The sequence below is a fragment of the Cydia amplana genome, chromosome 19 (genome assembly GCF_948474715.1).
Source record: "Cydia amplana chromosome 19, ilCydAmpl1.1, whole genome shotgun sequence".
Classification (NCBI taxonomy): domain Eukaryota; kingdom Metazoa; phylum Arthropoda; class Insecta; order Lepidoptera; family Tortricidae; genus Cydia; species Cydia amplana.
In genome coordinates, this window is record NC_086087.1 from 240433 (window position 1) to 266863 (window position 26431).

The 26431-nt window shown below is 38.3% G+C and overlaps 1 protein-coding gene and 1 long non-coding RNA gene across 2 annotated transcripts in view; one reads left to right on the forward strand and one right to left on the reverse strand.

The window, feature by feature from the left end:
* The window catches only part of LOC134657226 (uncharacterized), a 70486-nt gene extending 46617 nt beyond the window's left edge, over window positions 1-23869 (reverse strand). The window contains exon 1 of the mRNA XM_063512796.1: window positions 23737-23869. The gene's annotated coding sequence lies outside the window, so the exon portion shown is untranslated. The remainder of the gene's footprint in view (window positions 1-23736) is intronic.
* LOC134657305 (uncharacterized) overlaps window positions 1-25107 on the forward strand; it is a 42189-nt gene extending 17082 nt beyond the window's left edge. The window contains exon 2 of the long non-coding RNA XR_010097596.1: window positions 24869-25107. This is a non-coding gene — a long non-coding RNA (uncharacterized LOC134657305). The remainder of the gene's footprint in view (window positions 1-24868) is intronic.
* Window positions 25108-26431: the final 1324 nt, after the last annotated feature.

The following is a 26431-nucleotide window of genomic DNA, read 5'->3' on the forward strand; positions in this document are numbered from 1 at the left end:
CGGACCAATCACGGCACGGGATTCGCTCACCTCGTCCCCCCGCACCCCCGTATTTTTGGCAGCATCGGTTTCATGAAATAATTGCTCTAAACTCAGTCTAGAGGATTCCTAGTCTATGTTTAGACAGCATTACAGTTTACATAGTGTAAATAGCATTGTTGCCCATCCGCTGCATTGCTGCAGGAAATGTCCAGGTTCATAGTGAATATATCCTGCGGCACTGCAGTTGGCAGCAAGGAGTCAGCAAAAGGTCAGAGGTGTAAGGTTAGAACCGGTGGTAGTTTTCATTTTCATAAGCGCTCTGTAGGTAAATAGTGTTCGACTGAAACCGGGTTTTATGCCGAAGCTCAAAGTTCGGGTTTGCTCTAGTTTCAGCCGAAACCGAACCTTCGGGCGAAACCATGGCGAAACACTTTTATGCCGAAACCTACCTACCACAAATACAATTTTGATGTGGCCGAATGGGTTCGGCAGTTTTTTGGCCGAAACAGAGACTTCGATCAACGATCAGTCACTAATTGTAATATGTCTAAATTGAAGAAGAAACGACGTTTATGTTTATCTTTAACCTTAATACTCGTACTCGTCGCACTCGCATACCGAATGGCTTATTGTGAATATTGCGATAAAATGATGTCGGCGACGACATGCGCCATTCACCGAGCATTCACCGACACGACACCGTGCACCGGGCGAACACATGGGCATTGTGTTCTAGCAACGTAATGTGACAATGTGATCGTGGCGTGCGGACAGCGACATTACCATACTTGGCGTATAACTAACAGGCCGATTCGAGTTTTAGTTATTCTATCTGTTTCCGATATGATACTGATCTGGCTGTGTAAAGTGACGTTATTGTTTGAAGAACAGTTTTGACACCGACTCGGAAACTCGCGTTCTGATTATATCTTTGTATTAAAAGCGGCCAAGTGCGAGTCGGACTCGCCCATGAAGGGTTCCGTATTTAGGCGATTTATGACGTATAAAAAAAAACTACTTACTAGATCTCGTTCAAACCAATTTTCGGTGGAAGTTTACATGGTAATGTACATCATATATTTTTTTTAGTTTTATCATTCTCTTATTTTAGAAGTTACAGGGGGGGGACACACATTTTACCACTTTGGAAGTGTCTCTCGCGCAAACTATTCAGTTTAGAAAAAAATGATATTAGAAACCTCAATATCATTTTTGAAGACCTATCCATAGATACCCCACACGTATGGGTTTGATGAAAAAAATTTTTTTGAGTTTCAGTTCGAAGTATGGGGAACCCCAAAAATTTATTGTTTTTTTTCTATTTTTGTGTGAAAATCTTAATGCGGTTAACAGAATACATCTACTTACCAAGTTTCAACAGTATAGTTCTTATAGTTTTGGAGAAAAGTGGCTGTGACATACGGACGGACAGACAGACGGACAGACAGACGGACAGACAGACAGACAGACAGACATGACGAATCTATAAGGGTTCCGTTTTTTGCCATTTGGCTACGGAACCCTAAAAACTACGCTAAAGAATTTTTTGGATAACTGAAAATATTCTTCTGCAAGTAACTACAGCTATGTAAAAGTTAACCCGTCAATGAGTTAACTTATAATTAATCCCTTTCTTACAAATACCTACACAAGTCAAAATAACTTATTGGGGCTTGTAGCGTGTTTAATGAATATCGCCATAAATCTAAAAACCGGCAAAGTGCGAGTCGGACTCGCGCACGGAGGGTTCCGCACCATCAACAAAAAATAGAGCAAAACAAGCAAAAAAAAGCGGCCAAGTGCGAGTCGGACTCGCCCATGAAGGGTTCCGTATTTAGGCGATTTATGACGTATAAAAAAAACTACTTACTAAATCTCGTTCAAACCAATTTTCGGTGGAAGTTTACATGGTAATGTACATCATATATTTTTTTTAGTTTTATCATTCTCTTATTTTAGAAGTTACAGGGGGGGGGACACACATTTTACCACTTTGGACGTGTCTCTCGCGCAAACTATTCAGTTTAGAAAAAAATGATATTAGAAACCTCAATATCATTTTTGAAGACCTATCCATAGATACCCCACACGTATGGGTTTGATGCAAAAAAAATTTTTCAGTTTCAGTTCGAAGTATGGAAAACCCCAAAATTTTTTTGTTTTTTTTTTTTTTTGTGAAAATCTTAATGCGGTTCACAGAATACATCTACTTACCAAGTTTCAACAGTATAGTTCTTATAGTTTCGGAGAAAAGTGGCTGTGACATACGGACGGACAGACAGACGGACAGACGGACAGACAGACATGACGAATCTATAAGGGTTCCGTTTTTTGCCATTTGGCTACGGAACCCTAAAAACGGTCACCTATCCAAGTACTGACCCCGCCCGACGTTGCTTAACTTCGGTCAAAAATCACGTTTGTTGTATGGGAGCCCCACTTAAATCTTTATTTTATTCTGTTTTTAGTATTTGTTGTTATAGTGGCAACATAAATGCATCATCTGTGATAATTTCAACTGTCTAGCTATCATGGTTCGTGAGATACAGCCTGGTGACAGACGGACGGACGGACGGACGGACAGCGGAGTCTTAGTAATAGGGTCCCGTTTTTACCCTTTGGGTACGGAACCCTAAAAAACAACGGGTTGCACTCCGGGAGTGCCGACAGAAGTGAAAACTCAATGACTAGTCCAAAATGTCTGCAGCACTATGTATAATTGATCCATCCTCCTTTCTATTTAAAAACTTTAGTTCCGAAATTGCTGGTCACTGGTTGCTGGTGAGCTTGTTTAAAATTCGAAATTCAAATTTGTAGCGTTAATTGTTTAAAATTCGAATAGAAATTGTAAAGTTACCTTGCAGACCTCACATCTAAATATATTTGGTCATGATATTTTGAGTTTTATTCACCAGTACTAGACTTTTTGAAGTGAAAACTTCTTTAGCGGCGCTGGGCACTTTTTGAGGTGGGGAAAAAATGATAAACTCGAGACAGCGTACGGCGATCACGTGACCGTAAGCCCCGTAAGGTGGCCACTCGTATAAGTAAATCAATAAAGAAAAACTCAATGTTATTTGACATTTATGTTGCGGACTCGTTTTCAAAACCTATACTTACCTTTTTACACACTCTTTACCTATGTTCAAATAATTTGACGTTGTCATGGCAGTATGTAAATAAACATGTCAATGAAAAAGTGTGATCTTATTTGAGAATGATAATAATATATAATAAATAAATAGAATACCTCCGCTAAACGTATGTTACCGACGCCCGGTAACATGGGCGTCGGTAACATAGTGAGGTGAGTTTTCACTTCTATCGGCACTCCCGGAGTGCAACCCTTTTTTTTTTTTTTGCAACTCGCCTATTTCGACCCTAAAACTTCTTAGCAAAGTATCTTAGATAATGAGTCTGCACTGCAAATGTTACGTCATATTACAAATATAACATCTAGAATACTTCACCACTTCATACAAAAGCTTTAGCTCAGATTTGTACCGCATATTTCCAGTACGAGTAGAATTCTCAAATAAACTGCAAAAACCCATCCTGTTTCGCACTCGCTTCTAGATAGTCCTTATCCCTAGGTAATACAGGTGCTCATGCGCCGGTAGGGGGGAGGGGAGGGGGAAACCGGTAGAGGGGAGCGGGAAACGGGTAGAACAGGAATAACCACAAGTGCATCCTGTCCTCGCCCCCCTCCCGCGCGTCGCCCCCCAAGAGTCCCCTCGCAGATGAGCCGATGAAAGCGATTTGCGAGCGTTTGAATTGAACCGTTTACATTTGTGCTAAACTTCCTTATTATAGGTTTACCTTAGTATAGCTAGCAGCTAGCTGAATGAACTCTGACTTATGTGTATGTGCAGTTGTGAACTGATCTTATGCAGAATTTGATAGCTATAAGCGAGTCACGATTTAATTTGCAATGCCACTATCATATGAAAGCCTTTGTTTGATGTTAATACACATTTGATATAGCTGGTTAAGCAGATCTTGTCAGTAGAAAAAGGCGGCAAATTTGAAAAATGTAGGCGCGAAGGGATATCGTCCCATAGAAAATTTGAATTTCGCGCCTTTTTTTACTGACAAGATTTACTTGACCAGACATAGTTTCTTCACATAACACTCCATTAAGTTTTTACTTGTTTAAGCAATAATTATTTAGGATTAAACAAATCTTAGCAACTTTCGATCACTCAAAAACCCACATTTACTCATTGTATTCTCTCTTTATGTCCGTTTTGTGCAGTAAAGTGTTTCACTACCATTCAAAACGGGTCACTTTGCATGGAAATTGCCATATAGTGTGAAATAACCGTTGAATTGAGACGACAACGCAACGATCACGTTACCGTCAATTATACTCGTAGCAGTAGCCGCTCGCCCAACGGGTGCTAATTAACGTAGTAGTCGGAGGAATGGCCCGTAATTATCTATAGATTTACTTCATAATACGACCAGGGGCGGGTCTACGAACTACTGCCCCTCGAGGCCAGGCATAACAGCCGTAACACCCATTAGGAAACGCATTCTATCGTTTAGGGCCGTCTAATAAGCTAAGTTTGTACCGATTTGAACAGAACAGTGAGGCAGTGTCATTATAAACGTCTTAATTCATAGAAATTTGTCATATGCCACTACACCGCGAAAATAAATACGCAAATATTATACGAGGTATCATCAGGAGTTGCTGGAAATGTTGACGCTGGATATGGATTTCCGCAAAGTATTTATTTAGTCGTATGGCACAGGTACATAGAGGTACACTCGTACATCTATCTATCTAATACCTTTAAACGAGCAATTCTTGTTTATTTATATATTTATTTATTTATATTTCGGGGATCTCGGAAACGGCTCTAACGATTTCCATGAAATTTACTATATGGGGGTTTTTGGGGGCGAAAAATCTATCTAGCTAGGTTTTATCTCTGGGAAAACGCGCATTTTCGAGTTTTTATATGTTTTCCGAGCGAAGCTCGGTCACCCAGATATTACTTATTAAGGCAAACAATCCGCAAAGTAGATACGCCTGATTTCATTAATTAAACAGTTAAAGTAAGATTCCAAGTCCCGTATCATAGCAGAAGCGTGCATACAAAGCGGATGTAATATATTGTATGTATAGTACATTAGAAACTAATGAGCCAATAGTGATTAACGTCGCTACCGATTACCGTCGCGTCGCACGCGCAGGCTGCGTAGGGCGTAGCTTTCGCCACATGAGGGCATTCCAATCGCTACAGAGACGAATGCTATCTCCTTTACACTTTCTATGATTAAGCAAGAGTGAAAGAGATGTCATTTTGACCTAAGACGACAGGAATGCCTAGCCAAGATGACAATCGTAGATCGACAAAAGTTAACGAAAAGCAAAAATGTACAGGACGACAGTTGCTATGAAAAGTCAGGCGATCATTTCCATTGACGGTTTCGATTGACGTTTTCCATCCCCGTTGTCACCTTGGCTAGGCCCCCAGTTTACATTGCGGCTACTGTCTCCCAGCGTCTGCAACCCTTAACCCTTAAACCCTTAATATTTATTTATAAAACTTCAGCAACACGCTGGTGGCCTTGATAGGCTGAGATGCTTGCTTACCATAAGCCGTATGCTTATTTGTCACCGTCACGGTAATTGAGGTTACTGTACCGTGCATGGCTTGCCTAAAGATTTCGATTTAGGTGTGTGGCGCTACTTAATGACCATTATTAAATACTAGCCTCTTCCCGTGACTTCGTCCGCGTAAGTTTCGTTAAACAGCATCTCCTTGTCCTTTAATACAACACTAAGTGTCAACTACATACTTTAAGAACAACTACGGGGGTTCAAAATATTAAAATTGTCAAATCAATCCAATCTTATCTTGGGTGTACGGGGTGTGCCTGGATACCATCAAGGGTTACATGTTACATACCTTAGCATATTCCACCCAAAATCTCTTCTGCCATTGCTTGACTAACTAACAAACATCTAAACAATAGTTATTTGTACAACAAGAGATCAAAGTTTGATATTTCATCGAGTACTTATTTTGAGTCCCGTGCAAGCGAAAGATTCTATACTAGATTCACGAGCGTAGCGAGTGAATCTAATTTAGAATCTTGAGCGTAGTAAGGGACTCAAAAGCGCACGAGATGTAAATAACTTTGATCTCGTGTAGTACACAACATTTTTCACCTCAGCAGTGAGAACATATTAGAGAACCCGAAAAATGTATTCCTTCTTCATCACTTACCTCTATTCACTCATGTTTTCTTAAGATATACCAACAATTAAATTATCACCTCAGCAGCTCGAACAAGGGTACTTTGCTACTTAGAAACAGTGAGCAAAATCGCATTTTGCTCATTTTGTTTCACTCAGTGAGCAAAATGCGATTTTGCTCACTGTTTTTAAGTAGCAAAGTACCCTTGTTCGAGCTGCTGAGGTGAAAACAAACTTTCTCACATATCTATGCAATATTTAGGATACACGGCACCCGGCGCGCGCATTATGCAACACTGCGTCCCTCATCGCGTGGGACGGTTTTGGAACTCATTGTTGACAGCAGAGAAGCTCAATTATCTATTATGCACGAGGTTTTGCAACCCGTGACCCCAAGAGACGTGTATCAATCTAGGCGGAACTGAGGTTGGGAAACTAATTGTTTAGATGTAATTACAATTTTTATAATTTATACGCTGACGAGCGATGAGCAGAGGCAGAGACGCTTGGTGCGCAGCGCACGCAAACTTACAGAGTGTCGACAGTTCACACGGAGTCAGAGGCTGCATTTGCAAATATGAGAGGAGACGTACGGGAAGAAATCAATGGCTTATGTTGTAATCCAGCCTATAATCAGATACATACATATACAGTATCTATGACCTTCCTTGAGTTCTAATTCCAGGTTTAGTTAGAATAAAAAAAGTTGCTGAGTTTCAGTTGATAAGAAGGCAGATGGCTATCTAAATACAGTCAGCTATAAAAGTTTGCATTCCCTTAAAAAGTCTTATTTGCTTTCATCGCAAGTGACTAAAGCTAAAAATCCCAACTATTCATCCAAAACGTGTAAAGCTATCATCAAAGCATCTTTCAACAACGTATGGTGAGCGGTACAGTGAGTCAATATGATTCTTGGCATAGACCACTTCACTGATTTACTGTCGATATCATTTACTATTTACATGCAAATCAAAATGATAGTGCAGGCACTTCAAGGATGCAACATGCTATCATGAAACAGGTACAGGTGCCATCAGATATCGGAGCGGCCAAGGCGCTCACAAATATCAGAACACGCTTTTATTGTCAAGGCGTTAAAGTGCTTGCTGCTTGTTCAGATGTTTTCGAGTACCTTGGCCGCTGAGATATATCTGATGGTGACTGTACATCTATATATATAAATGCAAGTGTCCTGACTGACTGACTGACTGACTGATTCATCAACGCAGAGCCGAAACTACAAAAGCTAGAAAGTTGAAATTTGCACACTAGGTTGAATTTATAAAGTGTACAAGAGATAAGAAGCGATTTTGAAAAATTCAACCCCTAAGGGGGTTAAAAAAGGGATGAAAGGTTGTATGGGGTGCAAGTTTTTTTTTCAGCTAGGAATTTGAAACTTTGCAAAAATGTACTATATTATAAAACAAGAAAACTAATTTCTGCGTTTTCGAAAATTCATCCCCCAAGGTGGTGAAAAAGTATATGGGGATATAATGATAAGACGGGAAAAGTAATTTCAGCGTTTTGTAAAATTCATCCCCTAACAGGGTTAAAAAGGGGTTGAAAGTTTGAATCCATTACAAATGCTTTGAAACTTCTTAAAAAGGCATAATAGCCGATGACAAAAAAAACTAATTGCGACGTTTTAGGTAATTCAACCTCTAAGGGGGTAAAAAAGGGGATGAAACTTTGTCCTGGGGTGCAAATTTTATTTTAAGCTAGGACCTTGAAACTTCGTAAAAAGGTATTAAATTAAAAAACAACAAAACTAATTTGAGCGTTTTTTAAAATTCATCCCCCAAGGTGGTAAAAAAGGGGTTGAAAATTTGTACGGAGATCAAATATTTTTGAAAGTGCGGGACTTTAATCTTTGTATTTGGGTATATTATTAGAAGACAGGAAAAGTTATTTTAGCGTTTTGTAAAATTCATCCCCTAACAGGGTTAAAAAGGGGTTCAAAGTTTGTATGGAGTTCAAATTTTATTTTAAGCTAGGAACTTGAAACTTCGTAAAAATATATGATATTAAAATACAAGAAAACTAATTTCAGCGTTTTTGAATATTCATACCCTAAGGTGGTGAAAAAGGGGTTGAATGTTTGTATGGATATCAAACATTTTTTCGAACGCGAGACTTGAATCTTTGTATTTCGGGATATTATTAAAATACAGGAAAAATAATTTCAGCGTTTTGTAAAATTCATCCCCTAACAGGGTTAAAAAGGGGTTGAAAGTTTGAATCCATTACAAATGCTTTGAAACTTCTTAGAAAGGCATAATAGTCGATTACAAAAAAAAGTAATTGCAACGTTTTTGGAAATTCAACCCCTAAGGGGGTTAAAAAGGGGATGAATGTTCGTCTTAGGGTGCAAATTTTATTTTAAGCTAGGGACTTGAAATTTTGCAAAAAGATATTAAATTAAGATACAAGAAAACTAATTTCAGCGTTTTTGAAAATTCATCCCCTAAGGTGGTGAAAAAGGGGTTGAAAATTTGTATGGACATCAAACATTTTTTCGAACGCGAGACTTGAGTATTTGTAGTTCGGGATATTATTAAAATACAGGAAATATAATTTCAGCGTTTTGTAAAATTCATCCCCTAACAGGGTTAAAAAGGGGTTGAAAATTTGAATTCATTACAAATGCTTTGAAACTTCTTAGAAAGGCATAATAGCCGATTACAAAAAAGTAATTGCAACGTTTTTGGAAATTCAACCCCTAAGGGGGTTAAAAAGGGGATGAAAGTTCGTCTTAGGGTGCAAATTTTATTTTAAGCTAGGAACTTGAAACTTTGCAAATAGGTATTAAATTAAGATACAAGAAAACTAATTTCAGCGTTTTTGAAAATTCATTCCCTAAGGTGGTGAAAAAGGGGTTGAAAGTTTGTATGGATATCAAACATTTTTTCGAACGCGAGACTTGAGTATTTGTAGTTCGGGATATTATTAAAATACAGGAAAATTAATTTCAGCGTTTTGTAAAATTCATCCCCTAACAGGGTTAAAAAGGGGTTGAAGTTTGAATCCATTACAAATACTTTGAAACTTCTTAGAAAGGTATAATAGCCGAATACAAAAAAAGTAATTGCAACGTTTTTGGAAATTCAATCCCTAAGGGGGTTAAAAAGGGGATGAAAGTTCGTCTTAGGGTGCAAATTTTATTTTAAGCTAGGAACTTGAAACTTTGCAAAAAGGTATTAAATTAAGATACAAGAAAACTAATTTCAGCGTTTTTGAAAATTCATCCCCTAAGGGCTTGATAGTTTGTATGGATATCAAACATTTTTTCGAACGCGAGACTTGAGTATTTGTAGTTCGGGATATTATTAAAATACAGGAAAATTAATTTCAGCGTTTTGTAAAATTCATCCCCTAACAGGGTTAAAAAGGGGTTGTAAGTTTGTATGGGGTTCAAATTTTATTTTAAGCTAGGAACTTGAAACTTTGTAAAAAGGTATTATTTTAAACGGCCAATAAACTAATTTCAGGGTTTTTAAAAATTCATCCTTTAAAAGGGTTAAAAAGGGGTTGAAAGTTTGTATGGGGTTCAAATTTTATTTTAAGCTAGGAACTCGAGACTTCGTAAAAAGGTATTTTATTAAAAGAGAAGAAAACTCATTTAGTGATTTTGAAAATTCATCCCTCAAGGTGGTGAAAAAGGGTTAAAATTTTGTATGGATCAAACATTTTTGTGAGTGCGAGGCTTGAATCTTTGTAAAATGGTATATTATTAAAATACGAGAAAAGTAATTTCAGCGTTTATAAAAATTCATCTCTTAGACTTTGTATAGGGTTCAAATATTATTTAAAGCTAGGAACTTCAAACTTCGTAAATAGGTAGTTAGGTAGTAGGTTTTATTAAATAGAGGACATGAAAATCTCCTAAGGGGGTTTAGAGGGATTACATCGAGGACAAATTTATTCAGTTAGGGGCTTGAAACTTCGTAGGTTGTGAAAGACAAGTCTCATGCGTTGTATAATATTAATAATTAAGAAATGATTAACCGTCCTACTGCGATCTCTTGCTGCATAATGTTCTAAGCTAATGTAGAATATATAACCACCAATATACAAATCCACGCGTACGAAGTCGCGGGCAACAGCTAGTTACGCATAAACGATTAGCGTTGTGCACTTTCACGTCATTACGGGTAGAAACTGATTGCAATGTCATTTGTTACTTGTTGAAACATTACTGTAAGGTCAGCATCAGCATCAGTTATTAGTAACTGATAAGGCGCGTCAAAGTATCAACCATTCTCTCTAATAGCTTTACAAAAAGGGTCAGACTGTACGAAAGGGGGGGCTGGGACTTAGAATTTTTTTTTACAAAGTGGTATCATTATGACACTATTTTTAAATGATTGTAATGTGTAGATCACGTCAAAATAAGCATCTTTTATTGGAAAAACTTTTCTCTAAAATAAAAAATGGCAGAGTTAGACGCGACCAAAGATTGATGTTTCTAAAGGGAGCTGGGACTTGTAAAATTGTATTATTATAAAAAAGCGGCCAAGTGCGAGTCGGACTCGCTCATGAAGGGTTCCGTATTTAGGCGATTTATGACGTATAAAAAAAAACTACTTACTAGATCTCGTTCAAACCAATTTTTGGTGGAAGTTTACATGGTAATGTACATCATATATTTTTTTTAGTTTTATCATTCTCTTATTTTAGAAGTTACAGGGGGGGGGGACACACATTTTACCACTTTGGAAGTGTCTCTCGCGCAAACTATTCAGTTTATAAAAAAATGATATTAGAAACCTCAATATCATTTTTGAAGACCTATCCATAGATACCCCACACGTATGGGTTTGATGAAAAAAAAATTTTTGAGTTTCAGTTCGAAGTATGGGGAACCCCAAAAATTTATTGTTTTTTTTCTATTTTTGTGTGAAAATCTTAATGCGGTTCACAGAATACATCTACTTACCAAGTTTCAATAGTATAGTTCTTATAGTTTCGGAGAAAAGTGGCTGTGACATACGGACGGACAGACAGACGGACAGACGGACAGACAGACAGACAGACATGACGAATCTATAAGGGTTCCGTTTTTTGCCATTTGGCTACGGAACCCTAAAAACGTCGGTTCTGGCGCTTCGCCGGCCGCTGCCGCGGCACGCTCGCTTCGCTCGCTCGGCTCGCGCGCTGTATGGTCGCAGTTCTACCTAACACTCCTCCTCGCTTCGCTCGTCGTCGTACCTACTCCGACCTGCCTTAAAAGCCTGGCCTGCCTTAAGCTCTATCTCCGCCATTTTCAGTTTTAGTAAAAAGTTTTCCAAGTAAAAGTTGCTTATTTCGATGTGTTCTATACATTAAAATCATTTAAAATATATGTCATAATGACACCACTCTCAATGAAAATTTTCTAAGTCCCAGCTCCCTTTAAAAATATCAATCTTTGGAGGCGTCTAACTCGGCCATTTTTTATTTTAGAGAAAAGTTTTTCCAATAAAAGATGCTTATTTTGACGTGATATACACATTACAATCATTTAAAAATAGTGTCATAATGACACCACTTTGTCAAAAAAAAATCTAAGTCCCAGCCCCCCCTTTGCTACAGTCCAACCACAAAAAGAGATACTGATGTGTTAAACAATTAGAGTGTAGCAGAAAGTTTTGAACGTGAATTGTATCTGAAGATATATGTATTTCTAAAAAGTATTAAGAAGCTTTTGTTGCGTTATTTTTGTTGTCTATCAAATCTGGAAGTGAACCTTGAAGTATCCCTCTCCTACTCAAAACTCAGCTGGAGGAGATCCCTCATAGGGATAAACTCGCCTTTGAGTTTCTGTAAGACTTGATGTTAAACGGTTTTATGTACAAATATCTGGGTGACCGAGCTTCGCTCGGAAAACATATAAAAACTCAAAAATGCGCGTTTTCCTAGAGATAAGACCTAGCTAGATCGATTTTTTGCCCCCGAAAACCCCCGTATAGCAAATTTCATCGAAATCGTTAGAGCCGTTTCCGAGATCCCCGAAATAAATATATATAAATAAATAAATAAATAAACAAGAATTGCTCGTTTAAAGGTATTAGATATATACAATGTATGCTACTACATCAAATGAGTGTGTTATTATGTTACGCAACCAACATGGCATTATAATTTACAACTCCCATGAAATACATAATGTTTACAATAATGTATGTACCTATCTGTTATCATTTTATTCACGGTATAATTTACCTGATATCATTTATTAAACACGCATTTTAATGATTATGAAAGAAAGGATTATAAATATACATTATTTATATATTTAAACAAATGATTATGCCATAATAAATTAAATTATAACGAATGTATTAGGTACGTAAGTATAATTGACTTTTAGCTGCAAATGCACGGGCTAAGGTTCATTTAAATTTCCTCTTTCCGGTTTTGTTGTTATAAAAAGACTAATCCATTTAATTTATTAAAATACAAATCACCCGACATATGTAGGTATGCATGCTTAAAGCAGGAATTAAATTATGTAGGTACCTTTACCTTTTTCAGTCCCCGTTTCAGCTTGAGCATAATACTTTCGTGTCTGTCCGGCTGTTCTCTTCTACAGAACGTATATCTATAAACCGTGGAACCGATGCTCGTGGTGAAATATTGTGAGCAGGTTTGATAGTAATACCCTTTCTGTCGATTCAGTTTTTGGAAAAGTTTCAAAATGATGGAGCCATGGGAATTCGCGAGGTCTACTACTGACATAAGTTATGATATGTGTTGTATCGCATACTTCAAATATTTGTTCGTACAATTGCCTGGCTCGATTCCGCCGTAAGCGGTGACCTTAATTTAACTCTTACTGAATGAATTAAGACACTCAGAGTACAAGGGGAACCGTAAATAGAGCAACCGAGGCCGGTGGCCATTACTGCCCACGTGCAGTGTACTGTTATAAGTATAGGTAATAGACGTCACTAGGCTAGTACCCTCCCTAGTGTTCCAAAGAAACTAGTTTTTTTAAATAATAAAATACTCCCAATCAAATAATACTACTAGTGGCTCTGTGAGCTGTAGACCTCGCGAGCATAGCTTATTGGGACCGTGCACGATGACAGCGCCACACAGCGGTTTGATCAATCAACAATAAGTACAAAGATTTTAATTTATTAAAAAAAAACGAAGTTTATAAGAAAAAAAAAACATACAAAAAGTTATGTCTTACTGGGGATCGAACCAAGACTTTCTGTGTGCAAACAAAAAAGCGGCCAAGTGCGAGTCGGACTCGCCCATGAAGGGTTCCGTATTTAGGCGATTTATGACGTATAAAAAAAAACTACTTACTAGATCTCGTTCAAACCAATTTTCGGTGGAAGTTTACATGGTAATGTACATCATATATTTTTTTAGTTTTATCATTCTCTTATTTTAGAAGTTACGGGGGGGGGACACACATTTTACCACTTTGGAAGTGTCTCTCGCGCAAACTATTCAGTTTAGAAAAAAATGAAATTAGAAACCTCAATATCATTTTTGAAGACCTATCCATAGATACCCCACACGTATGGGTTTGATGAAAAAAAAATTTTTGAGTTTCAGTTCGAAGTATGGGGAACCCCAAAAATTTATTGTTTTTTTTCTATTTTTGTGTGAAAATCTTAATGCGGTTCATAGAATACATCTACTTACCAAGTTTCAACAGTATAGTTCTTATAGTTTCGGAGAAAAGTGGCTGTGACATACGGACGGACAGACAGACGGACAGACAGACGGACAGACAGACAGACAGACAGACATGACGAATCTATAAGGGTTCCGTTTTTTGCCATTTGGCTACGGAACCCTAAAAAGCGATTGTTTACAAAATGCGCCATGATCGTTCTTAGCTAAGCTGACGAAATTCGGCTACTCATTCTCGAATACAAACTAAATATCTAAATACCGCCTAAACCAGCAATACAATTTTTCTGCATTTTTTGCCATTTACTATGTAAATATGTCTCAAAAAGAAAATACTCTTATGATATCGATACGACTATTTGTTTAAGCGCGAGGTATCACAACTCCTCCATTTTTTAAAATTTCCAAACACGGGATCGACAAAAAAAAAAATTTACTCATAGAATCTGGTCACAAAATTTCACAAGATCGGTTGAGAATTGTGACCTGTAGAGGAGAACATCCGGACATACAAAAGCAAAATGCCCGAGTCAAAACGTAGACCTTCGCTACGCTTCGGTCAATTAAAAGCGGCCAAGTGCGAGTCGGACTCGCCCATGAAGGGTTCCGTATTTAGGGGATTAATGACGTATTAAAAAAAACCGGCCAAGTGCGAGTCGGACTCGCGCACGGAGGGTTCCGCACCATCAAACAAAATAAAGAGCAAAACAAGCAAAAAAAAAACAAGCAAAAAAAACAAGCAAAAAAACGGTCACCCATCCAAGTACTGACCCCGCGCGACGTTGCTTAACTTCCAAAGTGGTAAAACGTGTGTCCCCCCCCCCCCCTGTAACTTCTAAAATAACAGAATGATAACACTAAAAAAAAGCGGCCAAGTGCGAGTCGGACTCGCCCATGAAGGGTTCCGTATTTAGGCGATTTATGACGTATAAAAAAAAACTACTTACTAGATCTCGTTCAAACCAATTTTCGGTGGAAGTTTACATGGTAATGTACATCATATATTTTTTTTAGTTTTATCATTCTCTTATTTTAGAAGTTACGGGGGGGGGGACACACATTTTACCACTTTGGAAGTGTCTCTCGCGCAAACTATTCAGTTTAGAAAAAAATGATATTAGGAACCTCAATATCATTTTTGAAGACCTATCCATAGATACCCCACACGTATGGGTTTGATGAAAAAAAAATTTTTGAGTTTCAGTTCGAAGTATGGGGAACCCCCTGTCTGTCCGTCTGTCCGTCTGTCTGTCCGTCCGTATGTCACAGCCACTTTTCTCCGGAACTATAAGAACTATACTGTTGAAACTTGGTAAGTAGATGTATTCTGTGAACCGCATTAAGATTTTCACACAAAAATAGAAAAAAAACAATAAATTTTTGGGGTTCCCCATACTTCGAACTGAAACTCAATTAATTACCGCAATGGAACACAAAAACAAAACGTAATAATAAATTCCAGTAAAATAATATAGAAATAACAAACATTAAAGTGTCATTCAATAGAACTTGCTAACTATGTAAACAAAAGTTACTAGTAAATTGACATTCAGTGTCAATTTTAGTATGGCGGTTTGTTTACATAGTTAGCAAATTCTATTGAATGACACTTTAACTGACACTTCAATCGACAATTTTTTTTGTAAAAAAAATCTTTGTAAGATACGGTCCGAATTGCGGATACGTACTATTTGTCAACTATGGTAGAAATTCTTAAAAGTAAAATAATTAATTTTGCGTGATGATCTGTGTATTTTTTGAGGTCGTTATTTAAATTGTACAATAAAATACCTAAAATATAGTATTTTATCAGTTTTTATCAAATCTTAAACTTTATTTTTATTTATTAATTATTAAGAATTCATACTCGTACGTGGTTTGGAACGATGCGGTCTGAAGTTTTTCGGGGGTCTATTATAATTTATAAACCGTGAATATACTGTTGAATGTCGTTTTAACATTTTTTTGTCTGTTTATTTTTGCTAACAGTGTGAAAGGGACAGAGATAATAGAACCCAAGTATTTCGAACTTTTATTAGACCCCGCATGTTGAAATGACATTTGACTATAAAGGTCACTTGAATGTCATTTTGTCTCACTCAGTGAGCAAAATCGCATTTTGCTCACTGTTTTTAAGAATCAAAGTACCCTTGTTCGAGCTGCTGAGGTGAAAAGTTATATTTTTGTTTCAATAAGGGTCTCCCCACGCTTAGCTCCGCTCAGCCGACTCCAACGCCATTCCAACGCGACGACACATCTTTTTCGCTGTTATTGCAACTGCGTAGACATAAAGCTTTTTTCTATAGGCTTTTTCCGATTCTGCGTCGATAGGTATGAGAAGACCCTAAGGGATTTTTTCTCCGCCACATCCTCTACATCATATATGGGGGAAAACGGACTGCATACAAACTGCAGCATGCAATCGGTTTAACTACTTAATAATTGAGTTATTCTGTGACCCAGTCTCGCCACGTGTGCCGGCGTAAGGCCCGAGGGAGAGGGAGTGGGGTACATTAGCTAGAAGCAGATCTGATCAAGCCACGATCAAACAGTCACTGTCGCAATCGCAACAATGGCGCCGCCGCAATTCTCAGACCGCATCTGTTATCAGATGTTGCGGTGACGTCATTCGTCGCAACCCAAGCCAAGTGTGTTATGGGGACAGACAGTAGCGGTGCCTCCTCACACAAGTTATTGACCTTATCCTCCAGATAAGGAAAGGAAACGAAAATGAAGGAGCTCTCTAAGTGACGAGACTGACGAGTGATTAGTTGGCCAGATCACACATAAGTAGCAAGATTAGCAGATCAAAAGTAGGTACCGCTTGTACAACGACTGCAACACGGTTTCACAGACTGCATAGTCTACATATGTGCGTCTGCTTCAGATTGATCATAAATACATGCAGGCAGTTAGGTATTCCGTGTATAATTTTATTGTTCAATTTATTAGGCAGTTAATCGCTTAATTGCCTAATAAATACGATTGACGGCGTGAGTTTGATGTAGAATTGGACACAACCCAAACGTGTCAGTTAGGGTTCAATCAAAAGTTAAATGTATCATCAATCTTCATGTGTTGCATACCTTAATAGTCAACTATCGGATGCTGTGAGTAGCCGTAGGTACACAAGGTTGGTACAACTCAGTTATTATTATTAATAATAATATTTTTTTCACCTCAGCAGCTCGAACAAGGGTACTTTGCTACTTAAAAACAGTGAGCAAAATCGCATTTTGCTCACTGAATGAGACAAAATGAGCAAAATGCGATTTTGCTCACTGTTTTTAAGTAGCAAAGTACCCTTGTTCGAGCTGCTGAGGTGAAAACTTAATTGTTGTTATATCTTAAGAAAACATGAATGAATAGAGGTAGTGATGAAGAAGGAATACATTTTTCGGGTTCTCTAATATGTTCTCACTGCTGAGGTGAAAAGTTTTGTGAACTACACGAGATCAAAGTTATTTACAGGGGTCGGACAAAAAGTGCCGATGACGTAAAAATGACGTAATCTTGCACACAGGTGATGTTTGATTTTGTATTTAAACTTCCGTGTGACATGTAGTAACAAAGTAGTATTAATGAAGTAACAAAATAATCGTAAATAAATCCATGGAATTAATAATACAGGTGGTAGGGTGATGTAGTGAATAAAATAAATTTCTTCGTTGGTATATCTTACAGCAAGAGCAGTATACGTGTTTGTCACGTACCTCCAAAAACGGAAAATTGCCACAATATTCGAGTACAGATGACATTTTAGAGCGTTCGTTATTGTTTAGCTATTGAGCTAAACAATAACGAAGTCAATTTATTGTTCATCTGATTGACAATGTGTCAGTCAAAAACGTACTTACTCATTTCAAGTGGCGATATCGTTTAATAAAGAGGTTGATAAATGATAAGTGATAATACAAAAATACTATTTGAAATCATCCTATAAGTGGTTTGACGTCATCCGCACTTTTTGTCCGACCCCTGGTTATTTACATCTCGTGCGCTTTTGAGTCCCTTACTACGCTCAAGATTCTAAATTAGATTCACTCGCTACGCTCGTGAATCTAGTACCTAGAATCTTACTCTTGCGCGGGACTCAAAATAAGCACTCGAATAAATATCAAACTTTGATCTCTTGTTGTACAAATAACTATTCTGATGCCTGTGTATGCCTCTGTTCTACCTGTGTTCTGCCTGAGTATGTATGCCTCTGTGTATGATACCAGCTCGTCTTTACTAACACACGATGTCAAAGAGTGAAGTTTCTGCCGGTGTCGCGGGTCGCGGTGTCAGGTCTCAAAACACCGGCATGTTTAGTCTTCGTTACAATAACACACGTCTAGGTTCACCGCTCGTAATAACATAATACATTTAACTTATTGTTTGGTTGGAGAATGAAACACAAACTACATGGTTGCATGATACAGTGCAACAAGTAGTTTTCATAATACATAAAGGAGCACCAATTAAGGTAAAATATTTACTATTTACAAACGTGTCCATATGCATAATAGTAACTACACGAAGTAGATATAACATTAATGACTATAATGAAAATATGATATCAAAGATGTACCTCCATAAGATCTTGGGCTTTTTCGACCACAGACAGAAAATAATTTCTGATTCTGACAGCACAAGTATTTAGTGAAGGTAGGGATTTTTTTAAAGATATAGGCGGCAAACGAGCAGATTACTTGTCTGATGGTGAGCAATTCTTACCATTGCCCATGGACACCTGCAACACCGGGTTACAAGTGTGTTGCCGGAATTTAAGATGGGAGTAGGTACGCTCATATCTAATCTGTATGATTCAATGTGTTGATGAATAAATTTAAAATCTTGTCTATACGTAAGTCACCAGAGACCATAGACAACATTTAAAATCCTCTGCATTTATTTTATTTATTTAAATTGAGATTCTTATTATCAGGTTGTGTATAATGGCCCTAATAAAGTCTATTCGAACACTACACACGCGAAATACGGACGACTTCCGTAAAAAAAAAGTCATTATGGCAGTATTGGAAGGAAAATTAAAAAAACTTTTGTCGTGTAGCTATTGGTGGTTGATATTTATAATTTGTTTTTTGAGTGGTGAATTTTTTTATTTCATTGCATATGTTTGAGAAAAGCACTATACATGCCTAGCCGTGAAAAGGTCTTGCCGACTTCGTATCACTATCCGGCCTCCCTACGGTCGGCCGTCTATACCTACTCACCCGGCAAGCCCTTCTTTCCCGGCGTCTGCAGTAATGTACTATTTCTCAAAAATGGACTGCAAAGTCGACGTTGCCGGTTAAAAAATAGGTCGCGAAATGCGTAGTTTATGGTCATTCAAAAAATTAAAAAGTTAAAAACATTGCAGTCTCGATTTCGGGACTGCAATGTCGCATACAAATTCCATTATTTAACGAGTTCCAAATTTTTTTTAACTTTAAATGGCCATATCAAATGAAGACATAGGTCCCTTAAACAGCCAAACAGATGATCAGCACTTATTATTATAAAGCCTGTAACAGACTATCGCACCGCACCGCGAGCTTGGAGCGTCGCACTCATAAGTGAGAGCGAGAAACAGATATCTCTTTCTCGCTCTCACTTATGGGTGCGACACTCTAAGGTCGCGGTGCGGTGCGATAGTCTATTATAGGCTTAATGTTGGTACCGCGACTATTTAGGTGTCTCAAATAGGTTGGCGCATTTTCAGCAGAAAAATACACTTTTTTTTTTCAAAGGCGGCAAGCAAATCTTTTTAATGGTTTTACCTTTTTCTGTGAAAATTTGAACGTTGCTTCTGTAAAATATTTCTATTTCTTGCACCATTTTTGAGAAAAGCACTATATATGACTCGGCTGGAAGGCTACTTGCTGGCTTCGGATTCAATTAAACGGACTCCCAAGGTCGTCCGTTTAAAACGAATCCTCAGCCTGCAAGTAGCTACTTCCGATCCTCGACAATAATGTACTATTAATCAGTTATTGTGATACTTTAAATCACCGCGACACAACAATCCATTAATTCACCGACCCATTTGTTCTGAGTCGACTTTTTCCACCGATGAATCACTTTATATACACGATTGAATTTCCATTATTTATGTCATTTATGTCTGAAGGTAACTGAAGCACGACGGCTTGAAAATATTATAAATTGTTTTCCAATCGGAATACATGTACACACGTGGTATTGAAACTTTATGAACTGTAAATGTAAGTACATCGGAATATTGCTCAATCGTCGATGATGGTAACCGTGACGAATGCGTTCCTTGTGTTACGTATAAGTATGCGATCAAATAGAGGTAATCTTTGCCCACTCAAGTCATCATTATGATGCAGATAAAATACCTATGTAGTGCGAATCTCCCGTATTTTGCAGATATCTTGAGTATGGATGAAGAAGAAATTCCTCAAAAGGTGGTAATAGTTATTTGTACAACAAGAGATCAAAGTTTGATATTTCTTCGAGTGCTTATTTTGAGTCCCGTGCAAGCGAAAGATTCTATACTAGATCTAATCTAATTTAGAATCTTAAGTGTAGTAAGGGACTCAAAAGCGCACGAGATGTAAATAACTTTGATCTCGTGTAGTTCACAAAACTTTTCACCTCAGCAGTGAGAACATATTAGAGAACCCGAAAAATGTATCCCTTCTTCATCACTTACTTCTATTCACTCATGTTTTCTTAAGATATACCAACAATTAAGTTTTCACCTCAACAGCTCGAACAAGGGTACTTAAGTAGCAAAGTAACCTTGTTCGAGCTGCTGAGGTGAAAAAGAAATTACGTTTATTGTATAGGTGTTATTTAGACGTATTACTCGTATTAGTATAAGCGGGTTTTACCTGTATCACAGATTATATAATAGTTCTTACGAACAGATACTTATCTCTCAAAGAAAACGCAAATACCTACCGTTTTGATACCTACACAAAAATACAATGGAGTGACTTTCAACGCGCCGCTTCCCGCACCGCGCGCGCCGGCACAACGCTAGGGTTGCCGACGCTTAGAAATGATTTTACAAATAAGTAGGTACCTACATAAACTATTCTATAGAAGATACCTACCTAAAATAAGTTTTATTTTTTATATATTTTTTTAAATTATTAAAGGGTATTTAACCTGTCGAATCCCACGATATGACGTCACCATAAGCGTTCTGGCTCATATATGAGCCGTGGGAGCTGACAGATTAATCATATTCATAAATCAATTACAAATATAAGACATAAAAATACAAAGTCCAAAATTATACAACAAATTATTATTAGTTTTAATTGTCCAACTTGCATTAGAACTTGCCATATAAAATCATAGCGTACAATAACTATACATGAGTAAGATAAGTTGCAATTAGTTATTATAATATTCCGTTTATGCGTTTTATTCCGACAAGTGATTGCGAAATATTTTAAAAGGTCATATCTCCCTGCAGTAACCGCAGTGTTTACGCCGTTTTATTGAGAATGTCTATCTATACTATACTTTTCCTATCTATCGGAAGAGCAAAAACGGTTTTTAGGGTTCCGTAGCCAAATGGCAAAAAACGGAACCCTTATAGATTCGTCATGTCTGTCTGTCTGTCCGTCTGTCTGTCCGTCCGTATGTCACAGCCACTTTTCTCCGAAACTATAAGAACTATACTGTTGAAACTTGGTAAGTAGATGTATTCTGTGAACCGCATTAAGATTTTCACACAAAAATAGAAAAAAAACAATAAATTTTTGGGGTTCCCCATACTTCGAACTGAAACTCAAAAATTTTTTTTTCATCAAACCCATACGTGTGGGGTATCTATGGATAGGTCTTCAAAAATGATATTGAGGTTTCTAATATCATTTTTTTCTAAACTGAATAGTTTGCGCGAGAGACACTTCCAAAGTGGTAAAATGTGTGTCCCCCCCCCCCCTGTAACTTCTAAAATAAGAGAATGATAAAACTTTTATACGTCATAAATCGCCTAAATACGGAACCCTTCATGGGCGAGTCCGACTCGCACTTTTTTTTATTAATTTTGTTGTTTCTGCATCCATCGACACTACAAGCTGTGTTATTTGTTCGAGAAGAAGACATTTCTTTCGCATACAATTTGGCATATTCAAGCGCGCGGCGACGCGACGTGCGTGCGTGAGCGCGTGTGGCAACCAACTGGCTTGCTTTTCTACCGTGAACGGGAACAGATTCGTAGGTATAAAACCGAGCTCGCGCGGAGAGTTCCATAGGCCTGCCTGTATGCCACCTAGCTGACTGATCTTTTATCCGTTTCAAGAGGTTTTAGCTACTAACTGCAGAGTATGGTTTGATGTCAGTGTTTAGTACTCTTATCAGAAACTCTCAACAGCATAATTATGTTTTGCACAAGCTTCTAAGCCGTCAGCGTCAGCAATTAACTTCGTGACATTGTCAACTCCTATTACAGTCATATAATAACCACATATATCGTTGCGCAATTAACAAATTATTAAAAAATTATATGCACGATGTCCGTATGCGTATGCCTACACTCTTGATCACATTCTATCACGAGGAAAGCATTCCTTCACATGATTTGTCAGTTTCCTACACGCAATCTATAACTGTATGTTTATTGTCATGCTTGTTGTTTAGCTTGGCTATCAAGGAAGAGCTAGGACCTAATGTTTTGTTGATTTTTCCAGTCTTCGACTGCAAAATTGATGCAAGCTTGTGCTGGTGTTGAGCAGTCTTTCACACAGATAACTCCTCACAATGTGTAACAACAGCGCGGACGCGGACGGGACGGTAGCACATTGATGGACAACGGAGTCACATTTCTAACCCACCAGGGTTCTAAGGCTGCACGCTGAGGTGGACCTGAGAGGAGACAAGCGGGAATCAACCAATAGCTTTGGTTGTCTTCTTCGCTCCACTGTATTACAAACAATATTATTGGTTGATTCCCTCACGTCTCCTTTCATCTCTGTCTAAGTGGGAAGGCCTTCTAAGCCTGTCTGTCAGGCCAGGCAGTGCTTTTGACGTGGTGCAAGCTTCAGCCTTCATGCAGCACTAATAGCAGTGTCGTGCGCAAACTCAGGAATGCGCACGGCGGCACATGGATGACTGAGCCTACCTGATTTCTACAGAGTCCGTTTGTCGAGACACTTCTAATTCGTTGGAAGCCTTGGAAAATATTTCGAAAAGAGAATTTGGTGAGTTTAAATGAAGCTATTCATTGTTAACGACGGAACTAAATACCCTTAAGGGCAATGTTAACAAAAAAGTTTACAAACCAAGGAATATTGCTCGACTACCTGATCCGAAGTTTTCTATAAAGTGATAAAGTTTTGTCAGGCAAGGTGATTGAGGTGAGGTGAGGGACGTATAGCAAAAAGGTGGTGTTGTAACAATATATTTTTGAGGTTCATACAAAGGTTGGTTCCAATTAAAAATATTATTTTGAACAGAATGATTTCATTCTTATCAGAATTGGCCAGAACATTGATGGGATCCTTCAGAAATTGACGGTAATTTCTCAGAAAGCTTCTTAATCACACCACACGTTATATGCGTAAGCACCAATACCTCTAATGAATTAGCGATCATAATTGAATGATCTCAGGATTTACCTTACTAAATTGGTAGATAATTATGTTCGATCGGATCCGAAAGAAATCAGATGCCATACCTACTTTTTTTTATGGGTTGTCTAAACGGTTCCAGCAACTGGGACTGGCGTTTTTGTTGTCAGTCCCTCGACACTCCGTCGTGGGCACCTCTAGTCTGAGGTCACCCATACCGCCGGTGACGTTAATTTGGACCCGAGATATTACCGTTATCGGAATAACTTTGCATATCTTTACTTATCTAGTAGGCCATTGGGGAGACAGTGGAAACACGGACGCGGAAAGCACCATAAAGCTCTCTAGGAAATGTAGCTTTTGTTTGTGTACCTGTGTTGTTGCTTGGTGTTAAAAAAGGAGATGCGCGAGGCGCATGTCTCGCTCGCAGGCGGTCGGTTCTCGGCTTGGGCACTAGCACTGTCACTGCACTCACAACGACGCGGCCTCCCGGCGGCGCTCGCGACTCGGACTGGCACGCCGGCGCCCGCGCCGCGCCCCCCCCCCCCCTCCGTGCGCGGCCTTGACCGCCCCCCCCCCCCTCCTGCGCGGACGCATCCAGCTGCAGCAGCCCCCCGCGGTTCCTGCGAGCAGCGGTGTAGCCAGCTGCGGCTTCTGGGCGGCCGGTAAAAGCACCTATAAATACATACCTACTTTTCGTATGTGTTCTGGTTATTTCCTTTCCTGCAGTCCATATTATGTGTAATCGTTACCTACATACTAACATTATAAATAAGAATTAATATTGTACCTATAGATGATAACAAAAAATACCTACATACTATGAGTTAATTGAATTGAATATACAAATGAATTGATTTTTCATTTTCCAGTTAAGTACGTCATTGGCAACTGTCTTTAGGTTCTTCGGTGCCCTTAGGTTTAATTCTTGAAACGAATACAGCTATCACAAAGCTTCTTGTACACGTGCCGACAAAGTCATGTATTCGGCGTCTGTAGTTGAAAGAGCTACTCTAATTATAAAATCTGCCGGGTGACTTCCGGCTTTCCGAGATAAGCGAACAACATCATTTAAGCAGTAGGTTGGTACAATGACAGTTCGTAGAGAAGCCACCCAGTGCTGTAGGCTCCAGGTGTTTGCCGTGCGTGATCTTCATTTCTAACTTCTGTAATTGCATTGAATTATAACTTTTTCATTTAAACATTCAGATTTAATTCCGTAATTCAATCTGAACTTTCCGTTTAAATACTAGTGGCTCTGTGAGCTGTAGACCTCGCGAGCATAGCTTATTGGGACCGTGCACGATGACAGCGCCACACAGCGGTTTGATCAATCAACAATACAAAGATTTTAATTTATTAAAAAAAAAATACGAAGTTTAAGTGAAAAAAAAAATACAAAAAGTTATGTCTTACTGGGGATCGAACCCAGACTTTCTGTGTGCAAACAAAAAAAAGCGGCCAAGTGCGAGTCGGACTCGCCCATGAAGGGTTCCGTATTTAGGCGATTTATGACGTATTAAAAAAAAACTATTTACTAGATCTCGTTCAAACCAATTTTTGGTGGAAGTTTACATGGTAATGTACATCATATTTTTTTTTTAGTTTTATCATTCTCTTATTTTAGAAGTTACAGGGGGGGGGGACACATTTTACCACTTTGGAAGTGTCTCTCGCGCAAACTATTCAGTTTAGAAAAAAATTATATTAGAAACCTCAATATCATTTTTGAAGACCTATCCATAGATACCCCACACGTATGGGTTTGATGAAAAAAAAAATTTTGAGTTTCAGTTCGAAGTATGGGGAACCCCAAAAATTTATTGTTTTTTTTCTATTTTTGTGTGAAAATCTTAATGCGGTTCACAGAATACATCTACTTACCAAGTTTCAACAGTATAGTTCGTATAGTTTCGGAGAAAAGTGGCTGTGACATACGGACGGACAGACAGACGGACAGACAGACAGACATGACGAATCTATAAGGGTTCCGTTTTTTGCCATTTGGCTACGGAACCCTAAAAAGCGATTGTTTACAAAATACGCCATGATAGTTCTTAGCTAAGTTGACGAAATTCGGCTACTCATTCTCGAGTACAAACTAAATATCTAAATACCGCCTAAACCAGCGATACAATTTTTCTGCATTATTTGCCATTTAGTAAATATGTCTCAAAAAGAAAATACTCTTATGATATCGATACGACTATTTGTTTAAGCGCGAGGTATCACAACTCCTCCATTTTTGAAAATTTCCAAAAACGGGATCGACAAAAAAAAATTATTTACTCATAGAATCTGGTCACAAAATTTCACAAGAATCGGTTGAGAATTGTGACCTGTAGAGGAGAACATCCGGACATACAAAAGCAAAATGCCCGAGTCAAAACGTAGACCTACGCTACGCTTCGGTCAATAAAGATTCGTTATGCATCTGTCATTATCACATGGTTTAAGTATAATTGGAAAAAGTTTCTGGCTGTCTGGTCAATAAAGGATTGTTTATTTTCCTTAATGTGTGGTTCAAATCGTGGACATACTGGTTTTGGGGCACAACATTTTTTCCTGCGACCTGTTTGTTGTGAGACTGTGGTCTGTGAGTCACCGTCGGCTCGCAAAGAACTACGTGTTTAAAGACAACTGACCAATCGTAATGACCCTTTTACACGAACATAATAACCAAGATATTAAGCAATTAACATTGTAATTTTTATTATGGGCTATTGATTGTTAAAAACTACTCAGTCCTTCCCCGGACCTGAAAATATCTCTATATCCAATTTCATCAAAACGGTTCATCAGATTAATGATAGAAGATGTTAAGAGGTAACAGACAGACAGAGTTACTGCTCGCATTTATAATACAAGTATTATCTGGAAATTGCAATGATTTGTACTCGACTACTCGAAGCAAGTTGAGTAACATAAATGTCCATATTTAGATGAGACGTGATTCGGCCGAAGTGCCGGCTTCCGCATCCCGCTCACCGTACATACACCACACCACATGACCACACCGTCCGACCGTTCCATGCATTGCGTGCGTCATGTCACGGACTACTTACGT